The sequence below is a fragment of the Amblyomma mixtum genome, chromosome 2 (assembly GCF_055824585.1).
Source record: "Amblyomma mixtum isolate Tamu chromosome 2, ASM5582458v1, whole genome shotgun sequence".
In the NCBI taxonomy this organism is placed as follows: Eukaryota; Metazoa; Arthropoda; class Arachnida; order Ixodida; family Ixodidae; genus Amblyomma; species Amblyomma mixtum.
In genome coordinates, this window is record NC_143013.1 from 314,566,476 (window position 1) to 314,583,477 (window position 17,002).

The following is a 17,002-nucleotide window of genomic DNA, read 5'->3' on the forward strand; positions in this document are numbered from 1 at the left end:
CCTAGCATTCGCAATAAAATAAAACTGAGTAGGAAATTGGTCGAGTTGGGTAATCGAACCAGGGTCTCCGAAGTTTGAGACAAGCACGCTAACCACTCCGCCATGCCAGCTCGATGGTTTGGAATGAACAAAGGCGCGTCTAGAGAATACGGTGTCTTCGTTCACTCCCATCTTCCTCCCTTTTCTTACGGCGAGGTTCAGGTGTTCACTGAGATATGCGAGACAGATACATTTCCTTTCCTCAAAAAAGATTTTACCGACGAGCAAGGTGCAGAGCCGAACTGGCGATGGCGTTCTGTGGACTCCCTGGCAGCGTTGCAAGACGCTGTCCCGTTCCACTCCTAGAGGCGAAGCTTAACATATTAATCACACATCAATGACACAAGCAGCAACACTTAAGGCTTTCGCCTCATCACACTTTAGGTCAACCAAGTGCCCCCCTGAATTTTTTTTGTACTGCAAGGGCCAGCGCAAGATGATATGCATTTCGTGGGTGTTGTATTGTATCGTTGGTGTAGTACATTATCACACAGCATTACGCACACAGCACTACGCTGCAAATGCCGCAATAAAGGGCGAAAATCTCCGGATTTCTTTCTTTCGTCGGTAAGAAAATTTTTCCTAAGAGCCCCATAATAAGACTACTAACGCCAACTCGTACCTCGAAATACAAATACAATGAAGTGGCACAGGATAACATCCCAGCGGTACCCACGGCAAGGGAGCACGCTGCCGAGTACCGAGACAGAAATGCTGCCGCAAGAACTTTGATTTTAATTTACATGGCGACCCCGCAAGCCTCACCGGTCGTACCAGTCAAGAAATCGCGGGCCCTCTGGAGTCTCATCATGTACCCAGGGCAATTTTCAGACAAATGCGCAAATTGCTAACTGAGGGCCACCTTGGACCACAATGTCCTCATGCCCCCCGGCAGGGACGAGGTATAAATACGAAAGAGGAACGGGAGACCTTACTACTGAGCTCCGACCCGGCGACTCAGCTACAACTCGTCCGACTGGCCGAGGCCGCCGCCGAGAGTCAAAACCGTTCGGCCGTCGTCTAGGCGGATAGCCCTCTCGCTACCCTCTGTCTGTTGGACATGAAAAGTTTTCCTATCCTATCCACGCTCACCTGCCATCGTCTAGCTGTTCTTTCGTCTTGTGCTGTAACGGTCGTCGACAAACTGGCAGTCGTTGTTGTTGTTGTTGTCCTCTAGATAAAGGCACGTACCCACTGCGGCAGTCGCTCGGTACCTTCGAATCACGAGACCGAGAGAACAACTTCAGCTTCTCCCGTTTCGGCCTCAGCTCAGGCCGAAGCTGCCACTGTCGCTGCCGCTGCCGCACATTTCTAAATTTTTGAAGCGTAGGGACTGTTCATTATCATCCTATTGTGGTTTCTTACACGCAAATCAACAAATTGTAAGTACCTCTCCACGCCTTATTTTATTATTTGAAAAGGTTTTAGGCGCAAAAAACAGACAGACACATAGGTCTAAAACCTTTTCAAATATGAACCAAAACTAACTAGCCCAGCAGCAAGTGCTCTTATTTTATTAGTTTGGTTTGGTTTATTGGGGTTTAACCTCCCGCAGCGACTCAGGCTATGGGGGACGCCGTAGTGAAGGGCTCCGGAAATTTCGACCACCCGGGGTTCTTTAACGTGCACTAACATCGCACAGTACACGGGCCTCTAGAATTTCGCCTCCATCGAAACGCGACAGCCGCGGCCAGGATCGAACCCGCGTCTTTCGGGTCAGCAGCCGAGCGCCGTAACCACTGAGCCACTGCGGCGGGGCTTATTTTATTAGAGCATTTATTTCGAACCGAGGTTCGCCACTGTTGCCGGGTGCTCCCAACAGGCTTTCCAGTGGTGTTACGATAAATTGGAATTCGCTGATTGTGCCTTTGTTTTATTTTACCAGGTTTTATTTATGTTGGCTGCGTAGTAAATTATGCCGTTTTTAAAACGAGCTGCCGCAAACGAAAGTTTTATTTCATTTGTTTCAAAGGTAAATGTAGAGTTTCGGAAAGAGCTGTGGTACTCCTTGCAAAGCGCCTACTCGCCCTACACCGTCCGTGAACCCACCATACACAGCCCAGACCACTCGCGGTAGCTCCGAACGCTAAGAACCTCGGAATCATAATTTAGCAATATGAGCATGCCTTCTAGGAAGTTCGTCATCTCCGTGAATGCTTCGACCTGCGATTCCGCGTTAGGACGTTGCGGAAAAGGCTGTGCTACATGGAATCTGTCCACACCGGCTCGAGTTAGGCCCAGTGTGGTGCGCCGGGTTCATGTTATGATATAACATGATTTATATTTTATTAGAGATAAATAAAGGCTCACTTAGGGACGAAGGTCGAGCGTTCACAGAAAGGTAGCCTACGAAGATTGTGCAACAAAATGTGCAGCTGTAAATAGAATTAAAAAATAAATGCCCTCCTGGGTTGGCCGGTGCCGGTGTTTTCTGTGATGCAATCTGAATGTTACACAGGAAGAAAAAAACAAGTGGATCGAAGGACCATCTAAGAAGACAATGATTAGCGGTCTGATTGCCATTTTTAATGATGGAGAAGAAGAAGAAGAAGAAAAAAATTGGAGTCTTATCAAGGTTAAGCCCACTGGATGCGAAGCATGTCCTTAGCGTTTGGAGGCATCTTGACCGCATACACGCCCGGCGCAAAGACGTGGTGGTGGTGGAAAACATTTATTTACAGATAAACTTCGGGAGGTGAGGTATGAGCTGACCCAAAGGGGGCCAGCCCTCACAAGTACTAGGTGGAGGTCCCTAGTTCGGGACCCCAGTGGCGTCGGCCGCTGCCCGGGCTCGCGCGACCAGGGCCCGATGGGCCTGCAGGTCAGAGCAGCCGAGCAGGGTCGCCTCCCAGTCCTCCCAGGTTGGGTTGGGGTGAGGGGGGATAGCAGGGTTGGAGGGGCAGGCCCACACCATGTGGTAGATGTCCGAAGACTTCTCCAAAGACGCTGGCGCGGTTGCGGGCACAGACACTGACGCGACGGCGGGCGCGCGCCGCCTCATCCCTGGTGTGACGTCACATATCACGTGATGCAGCGATGGTGGCGCCGCCGCCGCGTCGCGCGCGACGGCGCGAACCGAAGCGTGGAGGCCTCCGCCGGGCGACGTCCGACGGCACGATATGAGGCCCCATCTGCAGCCGGTGTGACGTCATCACGTGACGTCACATCATGTGATCTCACTTCAAGGTCAATGGTGGCCACCGCCGGGAGGCGACCGACGGCGCGATACGAGGCCCCATCTGCAGCCGGTGTGACGTCATCACGTGACGTCATGTCACGTGACCTACTTTAAGGTCACTTGAAGGTCAATGGTGGCCACCGCCGGGCGTCGCGCGAAGGCCCGAAACGTACGTTAATATGCTTCGCATAATAAACAGGAGTTATATGTTTCGTGAGGTAAATAAGAAGAAAGAAGAAGTTATGCCGCTGTACCTTGGCCAATCCCTCATGTGGGCATGTCCCATGTTTTAAGAAGGAGAAGAAGAACTGAGGCAGTCTGTGAGAGACAAATATAGCGAATGAGAGCGAATATAGCATATTTATTACAATGCGCCACAAAGAAGCAGCCAGAATCATGGCTGAGTTTCTCGAGGCAATATGCTCGGTTCTGGCGGGAGGGTGAGTGCGAATCCTGTTGGGAGTTGTCGGCACCTGGATGGTTCTTAGCGCATCATACTAGTTCCCATCACGTCCGTGATCCCATCACGCCCGTGTCCTGTCCTCGCGCCTCTTGAGTTTTCTTCTTCAATCCCTTTGAAAATATTTTATTCCTTTAATTGCTGTTATGAACCAACTCGCCCAGACGAAAGTGCTTATTACGTCCGTAACCATTAGGCGACGGGATGACGGCATACCACCCTCGCTTCCACGGCGGCGGGTCCTAAATGTGCCGTCGCTGGTTCTACATTGTCCCTCCGAAGGGGGCGAAAGTAGGCTGCAGCCAAGTTCAGCTGACCGAACGGCAGCTGTGCGCTCGTTAAACAAAAGAGCCGCACTTGACAGACCTCGCAATTTTTTTTTCTATTCAAATTTCCCTCTTATCTACATTTTAGTGATTTTTTGCCCTTTACGCCCTAATGGAATGGCACTGCTATAAGTTACGGGACGAACAAAACATTGCCTTCCATTCAAAATTCTGTCCCTCATGTAAGCTACAGGTCAAAGCAAGTATCACAGTATACGCACATAAAGGACACACTTCTCACTGCCAGCTGCCACTGAATGTACGAAGAGAGAATACGCAGCTCGGCAGGAGTGCAGAAATTCATATTCTGTCCGACATCGAAGCGCTCCTCGACTGAGAGCTCCCAATGGAATGGGAGCCAATCACTTCGAAATAATTTCTCCTCACCGCCAAAAAAATTAGCAGACGGGTTAGTATGGCTAAGCGCGGAAAATTGTGCAGTCACAGTGGGCACTAAAAGGTCCTTACGAGCTGTTAATGCGAAAGCATGCTGTGACCTAAAAGCCTTCACACTACATGCCTTAGCATTAAGCCATTTGACCTAAAGGCATTTACCCTGAAGGCATTCCCTTGTAAGCCTTCACTCAGGTGCACCCTTCACCCAGGCGAAGGCATGGCGTATTTACGTAACCCGGTGGGCAGGTACGTAGGCCGCGTGCCACAAAGCAGGCTTCAGGGACGCATGTTAGTAGGCACTACGCACGTACGCGCCAAATCGGAAAATGCGCTTAGTAGTACGTGCTACTGCACTAAAAGCTTCAACCGCATAACAAAGGCCGAGCTATGTCAAACTTTTAACATATTTGAAGACGCGAATCTAGAAGATTTTGAGTAAGCCAGATCAACAGATAGCTGTCATACTTAGAGAACAGAGCATGAAACTCTCTTAGAGAATCGCTCTTTGCGCGAGAACACTTGCCCCAGGCAGAAAATCGAACACGCCGTAATAATCTGCAACGCTTTCAGTCGTGCGTGCTGCCTACCATTGATCCATCATCTTCCATCACTTCCGGTCTGAAGACGAACCCTGGCATCCAAAAGAAATTTGGCCCTCTGTCGGCAGCACCAAGATGAACGAGGATATTACAAAAACATTTCTAGTCTGGGGACTACATAGGATTTTGTAATGCACCTGTGCCTGACGAAACAAGGCCAGAACTCATTTGACACAGCACATTTAGAAGCATTGTCGTCCCCGTTTTGCATCACCCGCTCATATTATTCTTGGTCGCCATGACAACAAGGGTCTAGTCGGAAAGTTACCTAGGAATAATGTTAAGCCCTGCACAGACATCCTCTGCTCTGCTCTGCTCTAGGCAGCAGCAAGCAAAAATGCGCGCCGAATTGTATCTACTCCTGTCGGCAGTTTGCTGCCCCTTCCTTGAACTCGTACGTAGTACTCAGGAACGAGGGCTGTCGGACAATTTAAACAACGTGATAAAAAAGGATTACCAGGTCTACGTCATCCACAACTGCAAGCGCTTTCCACTAGAGGTTACAAAGCAGATCGCCGTCCCCTATTCTACTTGGAATTCATCCGGAATGCAGCGGCTTCTTGACAACGTAAACACATTGCAAGGCTTTAAAGCAGACTTCCTGGTCGCCTGTTGGGAGCCATCTTTCGGGCATTTGCTGACCTTCGTCCAGAGCTACGACATGCCTTTCTTACACGTGCGGTGGATATTCTTGACGGAACAAGAAGTCCCGTCTGAGGCGTATATGTTGAAGACGCTCCAAAGCATCGGCTGCTACGGTGTGTTTGTGGCCGCCTCTTCATCTTACGTTGCCTTGGACACGTACGCCAACTGCTCCAACGGAGTCCGTCGTTTCTTAGGTCGCAGTGACCAGGCGTTCGAGGACAGGTCGCTCACCAACCTCACCCTCCTGAGTATGAAAGAAGCCAACAGCCACAGAAACCAAGGGGCACAGGGGATTTTTTTTTTTTTTTTTTTTTTTAATTCATTTATTTATTTTGTGGTGTTGATCAATTTAGAATATTACTGAACATGTCATCGCTTAAAGCTAATTGATTAGAAAAGCAGAAGAAAAAACAACCACTGCCGCCGGTGGGATCCGAACCCACGACCTCCGAATTACGCGTCCGGTGCTCTACCTCTGAGCTACGGCGACGGCTGTCAAATCTTCTGCTTTCGGGGGTATTTATGTTTACAAGTAACCTAACCTTGAGAGTGTTCATCAGCGCCACCCACGTTCATAAGCGGCGGACGTAGAACATCCTAAGTAACCGCAGGTAGTGACGTAGAACGTCATCGAACGGAGAGGGTGGAAGCTGCGTGAGAACCCTCTTATGCTTCCTATGGAGTCAAGGCTGCCAGAACCGAGGCCCTCGCTAAGCAATTAAGCAAACAAGGGAAGGGGAATGAGGGGCTCGTTATAAATATGAAAGAAGCCAACAGCCACAGAAACCAAGGGGCACAGGGGATTTTTTTTTTTTTTTTTTAAATTCATTTATTTATTTTGTGGTGTTGATCAATTTAGAATATTACTGAACATGTCATCGCTTAAAGCTAATTGATTAGAAAAGCAGAAGAAAAAACAACCACTGCCGCCGGTGGGATCCGAACCCACGACCTCCGAATTACGCGTCCGGTGCTCTACCTCTGAGCTACGGCGACGGCTGTCAAATCTTCTGCTTTCGGGGGTATTTATGTTTACAAGTAACCTAACCTTGAGAGTGTTCATCAGCGCCACCCACGTTCATAAGCGGCGGACGTAGAACATCCTAAGTAACCGCAGGTAGTGACGTAGAACGTCATCGAACGGAGAGGGTGGAAGCTGCGTGAGAACCCTCTTATGCTTCCTATGGAGTCAAGGCTGCCAGAACCGAGGCCCTCGCTAAGCAATTAAGCAAACAAGGGAAGGGGAATGAGGGGCTCGTTATAAATATGAAAGAAGCCAACAGCCACAGAAACCAAGGGGCACAGGGGATTTTTTTTTTTTTTTTTTTAAATTCATTTATTTATTTTGTGGTGTTGATCAATTTAGAATATTACTGAACATGTCATCGCTTAAAGCTAATTGATTAGAAAAGCAGAAGAAAAAACAACCACTGCCGCCGGTGGGATCCGAACCCACGACCTCCGAATTACGCGTCCGGTGCTCTACCTCTGAGCTACGGCGACGGCTGTCAAATCTTCTGCTTTCGGGGGTATTTATGTTTACAAGTAACCTAACCTTGAGAGTGTTCATCAGCGCCACCCACGTTCATAAGCGGCGGACGTAGAACATCCTAAGTAACCGCAGGTAGTGACGTAGAACGTCATCGAACGGAGAGGGTGGAAGCTGCGTGAGAACCCTCTTATGCTTCCTATGGAGTCAAGGCTGCCAGAACCGAGGCCCTCGCTAAGCAATTAAGCAAACAAGGGAAGGGGAATGAGGGGCTCGTTATAAATATGAAAGAAGCCAACAGCCACAGAAACCAAGGGGCACAGGGGATTTTTTTTTTTTTTTTTAAATTCATTTATTTATTTTGTGGTGTTGATCAATTTAGAATATTACTGAACATGTCATCGCTTAAAGCTAATTGATTAGAAAAGCAGAAGAAAAAACAACCACTGCCGCCGGTGGGATCCGAACCCACGACCTCCGAATTACGCGTCCGGTGCTCTACCTCTGAGCTACGGCGACGGCTGTCAAATCTTCTGCTTTCGGGGGTATTTATGTTTACAAGTAACCTAACCTTGAGAGTGTTCATCAGCGCCACCCACGTTCATAAGCGGCGGACGTAGAACATCCTAAGTAACCGCAGGTAGTGACGTAGAACGTCATCGAACGGAGAGGGTGGAAGCTGCGTGAGAACCCTCTTATGCTTCCTATGGAGTCAAGGCTGCCAGAACCGAGGCCCTCGCTAAGCAATTAAGCAAACAAGGGAAGGGGAATGAGGGGCTCGTTATAAATATGAAAGAAGCCAACAGCCACAGAAACCAAGGGGCACAGGGGATTTTTTTTTTTTTTTTTTTAAATTCATTTATTTATTTTGTGGTGTTGATCAATTTAGAATATTACTGAACATGTCATCGCTTAAAGCTAATTGATTAGAAAAGCAGAAGAAAAAACAACCACTGCCGCCGGTGGGATCCGAACCCACGACCTCCGAATTACGCGTCCGGTGCTCTACCTCTGAGCTACGGCGACGGCTGTCAAATCTTCTGCTTTCGGGGGTATTTATGTTTACAAGTAACCTAACCTTGAGAGTGTTCATCAGCGCCACCCACGTTCATAAGCGGCGGACGTAGAACATCCTAAGTAACCGCAGGTAGTGACGTAGAACGTCATCGAACGGAGAGGGTGGAAGCTGCGTGAGAACCCTCTTATGCTTCCTATGGAGTCAAGGCTGCCAGAACCGAGGCCCTCGCTAAGCAATTAAGCAAACAAGGTACGTTAACGAGAACAGCGTGCCGACCATCAAGGATTTCAGAAACCGACGGCTGGAGCCGCAGACAACTATTGTTGAAAGCATCATTCGCAAAAGCAACGCTGTTGAATCCACTACGGGATGTTTCGACAAGTTTGGACGCGGTGACAAAAACTTCCTGTTCACTGGTGCCGTCGGTGCGGTTCAAAGAAAGGAGAAGGATCTGGGAAGCTTCGAAATATATCTGACAGAGAGGATCTGGTACGGCCTCGGTATCGCCGGAGTGGCCCGCTACGACTCCTTGACATTCCTGTCCCCTGTGCCGAAGGTAATCACCGACTTGACCATCATCGGCAGGCCATTTACGCTACCTCTGTGGACTGCCGTGTGGGCATCTCTGGGCATATATCTGCTCCTCGTCGTAGTAATTATCAAGACACTCTCCACTGGCAGCGCAGACAAGATCCCTGACGTTCAGGGGGAATGTGTGAAACTATTCTTCTACTTCTCCTCGGCTCTAGTCAACCACGCTCCATATGTACGGCTCCCGAGACACAGCAGCGCCAGGATCCTCGTAGCGTTCTGGTTCATTTTCGCGACTATCATCTCTGCCGGATTCACGGGCATGCTCAAGTCTTACACAAATTTTCCGCCAAAGACGCACCCGATCAAGACGCTGGAGCAGCTTTCCGACGCCCTAGAGCAGAAGAGAGTCAAGCTGTGCATCAAGAACAACCACTACTATCGCGATATCCTATCGTCCCACCTTTTGAGCCGCTCTAGCGTTTTGAAGGAGCACCTGGAGGAGAGCCTGTTCAAAATCGGTTGCCAGACGACAATGTGCTGCCTGGAAAAGGTCGCCAAGGGCACACACGTTTTCGTCACAAACCGAGAAGAGGCGCGCTTTCACACGGGCAAGGCGTACAAGGGCGCAGTGCGAGCTAAGGAGGATTTTTTCTTGGTGCACGTCGTCCTGATTGCTCCCAAGGCATCTCCGTACACCAGGGCGTTCTCCGAGCTCTCCCAAAGGCTGATGGAAACAGGAGTGTCCCCCCTCGCTCTGAGGCTAGTGCGGGGGCAAAACGCGTGCAGAAGCAGGTTCCGCAAGACAACGTCTCGCCGGCGCCAACAGGGCTGCTGCCGCCCTCTTCGGCTCAAGGACCTGTACGGACTTCTCGTAGTGTGGGCAATTGGTCTGACGCTTGGGCTGCTGACGGTTTCATGCGAAATTGCATGGAAGGCACTGAGCGAGACGAAGCTTCGCAAGGAAAACGAGGCAGTGACTAAAAAGCGCTGTAATGGAAAAAATGAAAAGCCTTCGCTCGGCGAAGTCATTAACCCGGACAAGTCAACATCCCTTGTAATATTTGGTTGTCACAAAAGAGAGAGCTCAGGCCAGATTGTCAAGCCGAAAGAACGCCGTGTTTTCGTGTCGCTAAAGCGGTTATCTCCTAATGTTTTGTGATCAAGATCACTAAAATTGTCCTCGTGTATTTGCAGTGTGTATTTTCTTTTCATGTTCTAGTAAACGCAGAAATGCAGGCTATAAATAATTTCTAAGGAGTGAGGTAAAGGTTGACTCGTATATACCCAAGACCTGCCAGCTTTAGCAAATGCTGTGCTATCTAGTCTATGTGTAGCGTTATCACCGTTGTTATCTTCATCTTCCTCATATTTTTCGAAAGTTAACAAAAATGCTAACTTAATATAGGCCCCGCTTTTTTTTTAACAAAGGGAGGGGAAGAGGAGATTACACATGCTGGTATGAAATGCATGCAATTTTTTCGTTAATGTTGCAAGAGTTGCACAGTTAATGACTTCTCAGCAGGCTCACGAAAGCAGTTTGTCGTCTGTCCCGCGTGACCACTCGTTTCTCACCGTCAGACACTAAGCGAAAGCAACATCGTTCCTGCACAAATTGTCCCTGCCGAGTTAGTTATACAAAACTAGTGACAGGTGCACGACAGAGTAGGTCAGAGATGTAGTGGCTACAGCGAGCAACGCCGAAGGTACGTTTTTTTTTGGATCATGGTTTCTGGAACTGCGTTCACTGCTTGACTGAGCAAGCATAATAACTGTGCATAATTTATTAACCTCAGCTTCACAACATCAATTAATTCATTTGTCACGTGGGCACATGAATAAACAAGACAGGCGGAAGCCATGGAAGCGGTTGCTGTTACAGGTTCCCACACAAGGAGGACCTAGAGTACGTCAGGGATGCCGTAGGTGTTCCTTGCTCTTCAAAAGTGCGCTCGCATGATTCATCGTGTGGAGCGTAGACACCTACGAGATGGCGGCCACCAGCCGGGCCACAGAGTCTGCGTCGCTGTGTTAACCGACGCGGTCATATGGGATCCACACAGCTTCTATTCGTTGCAAGCCGCGAGATGACTTCTCTGGCAGAGTGCGAAGTTGCCAGTCATGCGTCTCACAGCTGCCAGTCAGTATATAGGCGAAGTGCCTGAGGACAGCCGATACAAAAAACAGACGTCAGACGCGAGATGCTGCAATGATGCCGTCTGGTGGGCTTACATCGCGTCGACTTTTTCCACTCCCGCACGCTCTTTACGATAGATACCCAGCTCATCTGTTAAAATGAGGGGAATTATTACGTGGGAAGCGGATACGTTACGCCCTGATCATCGACCGTTGCTTGAGTCCGTGGCGCTATTTTCTTCTCACTCACTGCTGCATCATCATGGAGAACCCTTATAAAAATCGTCTATACATTTCTAAAGATTTTTATAGACTCCTTTTGTCTATAGATAGTCTATAGACCATCTAAAGACTAAAGTCTATAATTTTCTTAATTGCCGGTTTTCTATAAACGGTCTATAGACTATCTTAGACTAAAGTCTCCCTTGTAAACATGGTTTATAGAGTTTCTGTAAATTTTTTACGGACTCAACAGCCCTCCTTTAGACTTTCCTTTTGTCTATATGCAGCCTCTAGACCATCTATAGACAAGTCTACAATTGTCTTAATTGCCTTTTGTCTATAGACGGTCTATAGACTATCTAGAGACAAATTTATAACAGCCTTAGTTATCCTTTGTTTACACACGGTCTGTAGATACCTATAGAGCAAAGTCTATAACCACCTTAATTTCCTTTCATCTATAGACTGTTCATAGACTATTTATGGACTAAAGTCTATAACTGCCTTAATTTCCTCTCGTCTATAGAGAGTCTATAGACAATCTATAGACTTTATATTCATATGTCTATAAACGGTCTATAGACTATCTATAGACTAAACTCTATAACTGTCTTAACTTTCGTCTATAGACGGTCTATAGACTACCTATAGATTACAGATAGTCTGTAGACTATAGATAGGCTACTGTCTATAGACCAGTCTATAACAATCCAGATTTTATCTGACAATCCCTACACTGCCTTTCTTCTAAGGCCAGAAACAATGTCAATCTCTTTTTGCCCTGCATGCTGAGGGGAACTACATCGTGTGACCGCAACTGTGGCTAGAGTCCTCCACCTCCTTCGCTGTTAAAGGAAATAAAAAATATTGTGTGAGGACAATATAACGCCCTCCTGTGTATTGTTTTCAGAAGCCTTGAAAAAGTTCATTTTCATTATACCGTGACGTATATTGTGAATACCGTTCAATAATATTCAATGCTAACAGGTAAAGCAAGGAAAGGCAACCGTTCCTGATGTATGTGTGCCTGCAAACTGTACTGCATGAAAAGAATACGCTCTCCCTTAAAGGAATCGCTCGGGGCAATTCCAAAGAACCCAAAGAGCTGCACGCCCTCTCCCCTGTCGTTGCACACGTATGGATTCGTCCATCCCTGTCATCCGAGCCGTTGGCCGCCGCCGCTGGCTTACGAGCACTTCGTTTTGAAAGCTGAGAAAGGACGCCTCAACAAGAGATGGCTTACATTTCGTTCCGAGAGGCTCTTTAATGAACCCCACACACGCGTGCACTAATTTCTCGAATAGCATTTGCGTGAGAGGCAAAGTATGCGTTTCTGATCTCATACTGCTACATTACGAAAGTGTCAACGTAACTCGGCACTTATTTGCGCCACAAATGCAATTCAGCTAGCGCTGCGTTATTATAGCTGCGCCTGTTGATGAAGACGTTGTTTCATTGAGATAGTTCCTACTTCGAGCGCGTTCGTTGCTTTCGCCGATTTTTCTAGCAGCGTTAGGTTAGGGCACCTGCATGCAAGAACCACCTCTTTATTGCTTCATTAGGATTGCACTTGAAGGAAAAACTAAACGAATTTCAGATGATATTTTATTGCGACAGTAATGCGCATGTTGTCTCAAGCTCGCGACTGCTTTTGAAATTGCGCAGCTGTAGCCACTATATGCTGTTTAAAATTTTTCTGAATAATGAGCGCGGCATGGAAGCGGTGCAACCCGCTTGTTTTTAAGAGCGCGCGCTTATGTATGAGGGTGTTGTTCTATCTTTGTGCTTCAAGTTATGGGCGCAAAACTGTGTTGGACTGGTTTGCGCCTGCCTGGTAGGTTTTGCGTGACTTGTGCCCGTTTGAGTATCGGCTTGCGTACCAGGCTTCACGCAATATGCTGCAATATTCTCCTTTCTGGATCCCTGTGTAAGGAGCACTGAATGTGTATTTTATGGGGGTGGCACTCTCAACAGCTCGTAGCGAATCAGTGCGGATAGGTGGCACAATTATTGGAAGCCTTCTGTTGAAATTAATGTAAAAGAAGTATTTCCAGTAGGTGTTCAGTGTAGAGGTGGTGTGCTGCAGGGATTATGGGTCTTTATGAAAACCACTTAGAATTTGTCATGCGTATTTACTGATCGAATTAATGAAGCTGCGGCACGATGGCTCAGTGGTTATCGTGTTAGGCTGGTGACCTGAAAGATGCAAGTTCGATCCCGGCCTAGGCGGTCGTATAGAGGCGAAATGCTGGAGGCCTGTGTACTATGAGATGTCATTGCACGGAAAAAACCGCAGGTGGTCTCAATTATCCGCAGCCTTTCACTACAGCGTCACTTATAGCCTGAGTCACCGTGGGTCATTCAACCCCACAAAACTAAACCAAACGATCAAGATCACCTTTCTAGAATGCGATAGCCAGGATATGCCTTGCAGTGTGAAGCTCATGAGAAGAGATGGAGTGGATTTTTTGTTTTCAGTTCCCCTAATATTATTTGTTCCTTTGCGCTGTATAGGTCAACATGCCCGGATGATTGATTGCAGACAACAGGTCGCAATATTGCTCTGAGGAAACTAGTCATACCGTTACTTCAACATTTATCTGTATGATGTGGTGCCCTCTTATGGTGCATGTAATGCATATTCGATTCCAGCCTGGATAGCTTGGAAATAAACTAAATTTGTAAGTATATTCATCGTCATGTCGTTTGTGAAGACTGGGTGGTAACCTTTTTCAACGGTTGTAAACGGTCTATAGGCAGTCTATGGGCAATGGTATGCGGAAGGTTTAGTAGATAGAGGTCTATAGACTTTCTATAGACAGAAATCTACAGGAAGCGTAAGGCCATAAGTCTATAGATGGTCTACAGACTGCCTATAGACCTGTATCTATTAGACTATCAAAAGACATTTGTCTATAGACTGTCTATAGAGAGAAATTTGCAGGAAGTGTATTGCCATAAGACTATAGATCGTTTGTAGACCTGTGTCTATTAGATTTTCAGTAGACATTTGTCTATAGACAATAGTCTACTAAAGGTGTATGGCCATAAATCTATAGACTAGACTATATGATTTGTCTATAGACAGTCTATGGTCAGTCTAAAGAAATTTTTGTTTGGGAACTGCATGAACGGGCTCCTCGCAGTTACGTGTGCATTGCAAGGAAGTTCTCCCGTACCGAACACGATGCAGCGATCTCTCGAGGCGCACAGCGCAAGCATTCAAAGAAATGCGAACTGCGCATTCGTGATTTCGTGTTGCAGCGCGCTGCGTACAACGAACGGCGTGCAGCGTACGTGAGCACCGTGTCCTGACACACTGGGCTTGAGGGAGATGCTGCAACGCGGTACTGTTGTGGGCTTACAACGTGATTTTTAACTGCGTTCTTCAAGAGAGCACGCACAGCGAAAGAAAAAAATTACGGCTCATTCTACACCGAATGACCGAGAGTTTGCGCTCGACTGTACAGATTTGTATACAAAAAAATCGTAGTCTATCGTGAAGCTCAGACACAGAATAGGGCACAGTACTGCAAAAAAGTATCTTCGATACTCATAACCTAAAAAATTGTATTTCCGATACCGATACAACATAAAGAGCCGATATTTGTTTCAGATACAGGTACTCGATACTGTATCGTCGACACTGCGATACACCACTGAAATCGCCAGTATTATTAAAACTGGTAACATAAGTAGGTAACTTAAATTTCGCCGCGGTTCCTGAAAATTTGAGGACATTCGATACAGCGCACTGTTTCTGAAAGAGCTGAAATGAGTCCAGATGTACATTTATTTAAGCCCCAGTTTCTTTTAGCTCCAATGTTGGCGCAGCTGAAGCGTTCTGTGACCATCCTGCATACGAATAAAGATGAAACTTTTTCTGATGCCTTTAATTTGTTACTGCAGTATTTACCGGATTGCCTGTGGTAAATGATGCAAGCTCTGTGCGCTTGGGAAAAGTCGAGCAGGTTGTGTTTAACAGGCGCTCGAAGTTGAACATTCTACATTAACCCTTTCGGCCCTGGATTTTTTATTTCGGCCGTAGATTTTATTGTTTCGCGTTTCTACAATGCCTAAAGCCCCATAACCACGCAGTAAAAATTTAAAGCTTATGGTGCGAGTATTAATTGATTTACAGCTATGGTGTCAAAATCGGACATCAGGGCTCAATGGGTTAAAAAGTATAAATGAAGCAACGAAAATACAAAGGTTAAAAGTTGTATCAGGTACAATATAACTTGCTAAGTGTTATTTAGACATTACATTTACTTGAAATGGTTAAATAACGGCACTTTCTCAAACCGCCAGTACAAAATAACCCCGCGATGTGGCCGTGTTATACACGAAGCAAATGAAAAAGCTTCTCTGTGACAAATGCCTCTCTAAATAAAAAAAAAAGCCTCTCTGCTGGGATACGGTAGCAGCAGCTAGCAAAGAACAGGGTTAATTGGAGATACATCGGAGTGCCATTTCTCTGCAGTGGGCGTGGTCAGGTTGATGATGATACAGCAGATATGCCCGCTGGCTTGTGTTTGGTGCAAGGTGCCTTGAAGCATAGCCACGTCGACTCGAATATCTTGGAGGCAGTTAATAAACTCAGGTTCCACTAGCGCTTCCTGGGAACTACGCCTTCTTGTAGCGCTTGCTTCTACAAAAATTGCGTCAGCTTATGTATTTGCCGCTGTCGGCGACGATGACCCCATTGAACCGTGTGCAGAAGAGTGCATGACCTTCATTTTGCTGGCAAAGTGAGCAACAGCTTGTCCTGTATACGCCTGAGCATGAAGGTGGAAGTTTTCCATTTACGTTGGCAACCACCGCAGTTTCGGCGAGGGGTGAAAAACGGCAGCTTCTTTTGCACTGGGTTTTGTCTGCAAAAGATAGTCGAACCTGCAGGTAAAACAATCTGTAACCCCCGAAAGCAAAAGATTGGACAGCCGTCGCCGTAGCTCAGTCGGTAGAGCACCGCACGCGAAATGTGGAGATCGTGGCTTCGGATTCGGCCGTGAGACAACTGGACTCTCGCCCTCTCTCTGAAGACACTCTCCTAGGCGACAGGGCGAAACGTGCTGATTGGTGGTGTGTGACGAAGGCCGTGTTCAAGTTTTTATGTGAAACAGGCGTGGATACCTGTCTGCGACCGCCTATGCACTACCTACACGGTTTACACAGTTTACACATTTTACGGTCTGCCATGCGTGAGAGTGCACACTTGTGTGTTCATGGAGCCCTTACTCCAGTATGTGTTAATGACATGCGTCGGTGTGTGTTTTCAAGACATGAATTTCACGTGCGTCTACTCACCGCAATGCGAGTGCCAGCCAGTGTGTGTGCGTGTGCGGACATCACCCTTGAAACTCATTGTATTATGCCGTCATCAACCTTCATTCGTACTTTCCCTTTCCTCCCCTTCCCGTTCCCCTGTGTGGAGTAGCAGGCCAGGGCCATGTTACCACCGGCTCACCTCTCCTCATTTTCCTCTTATTAAAATTCTCTCCTCCTTGCATGGGTTCGGATCCGACCGGCAACATTAGATTTTTTTCTGTTGTTTAATCAGTTATCTTTAACATTTGCTCTATTAACCTCCCACTGATGAACGCCACAAATTAAAAAAAAAATCCCCTATACTTCTTGGTTTCGGTGACTGTTCGCTTCCGTCAAACACACACACACCTCGGCAGGTTGCCCATAACCTGGTGGGCTGGCGGGCAGGTTGCCACAACGCTGTCTTCAGACAGACAGACAAACGAACAAACAACGGCTGAATGCGGGGAATGGCCACTATAAGTGCTAACGCACTAAAAAGAGCAAACAAGACAGAAAAATGGACCGCGTTCATCTATGTACGTAGCGCGCTGTTCAGCACACCCGTAGAAGGCGACGACGTGACAATTTTCTTAGCCTTCGACGAGCAGGTGCAGCGCGGTGAGCGCATCTGCTCCTCAGCTAGCCATCTGAAC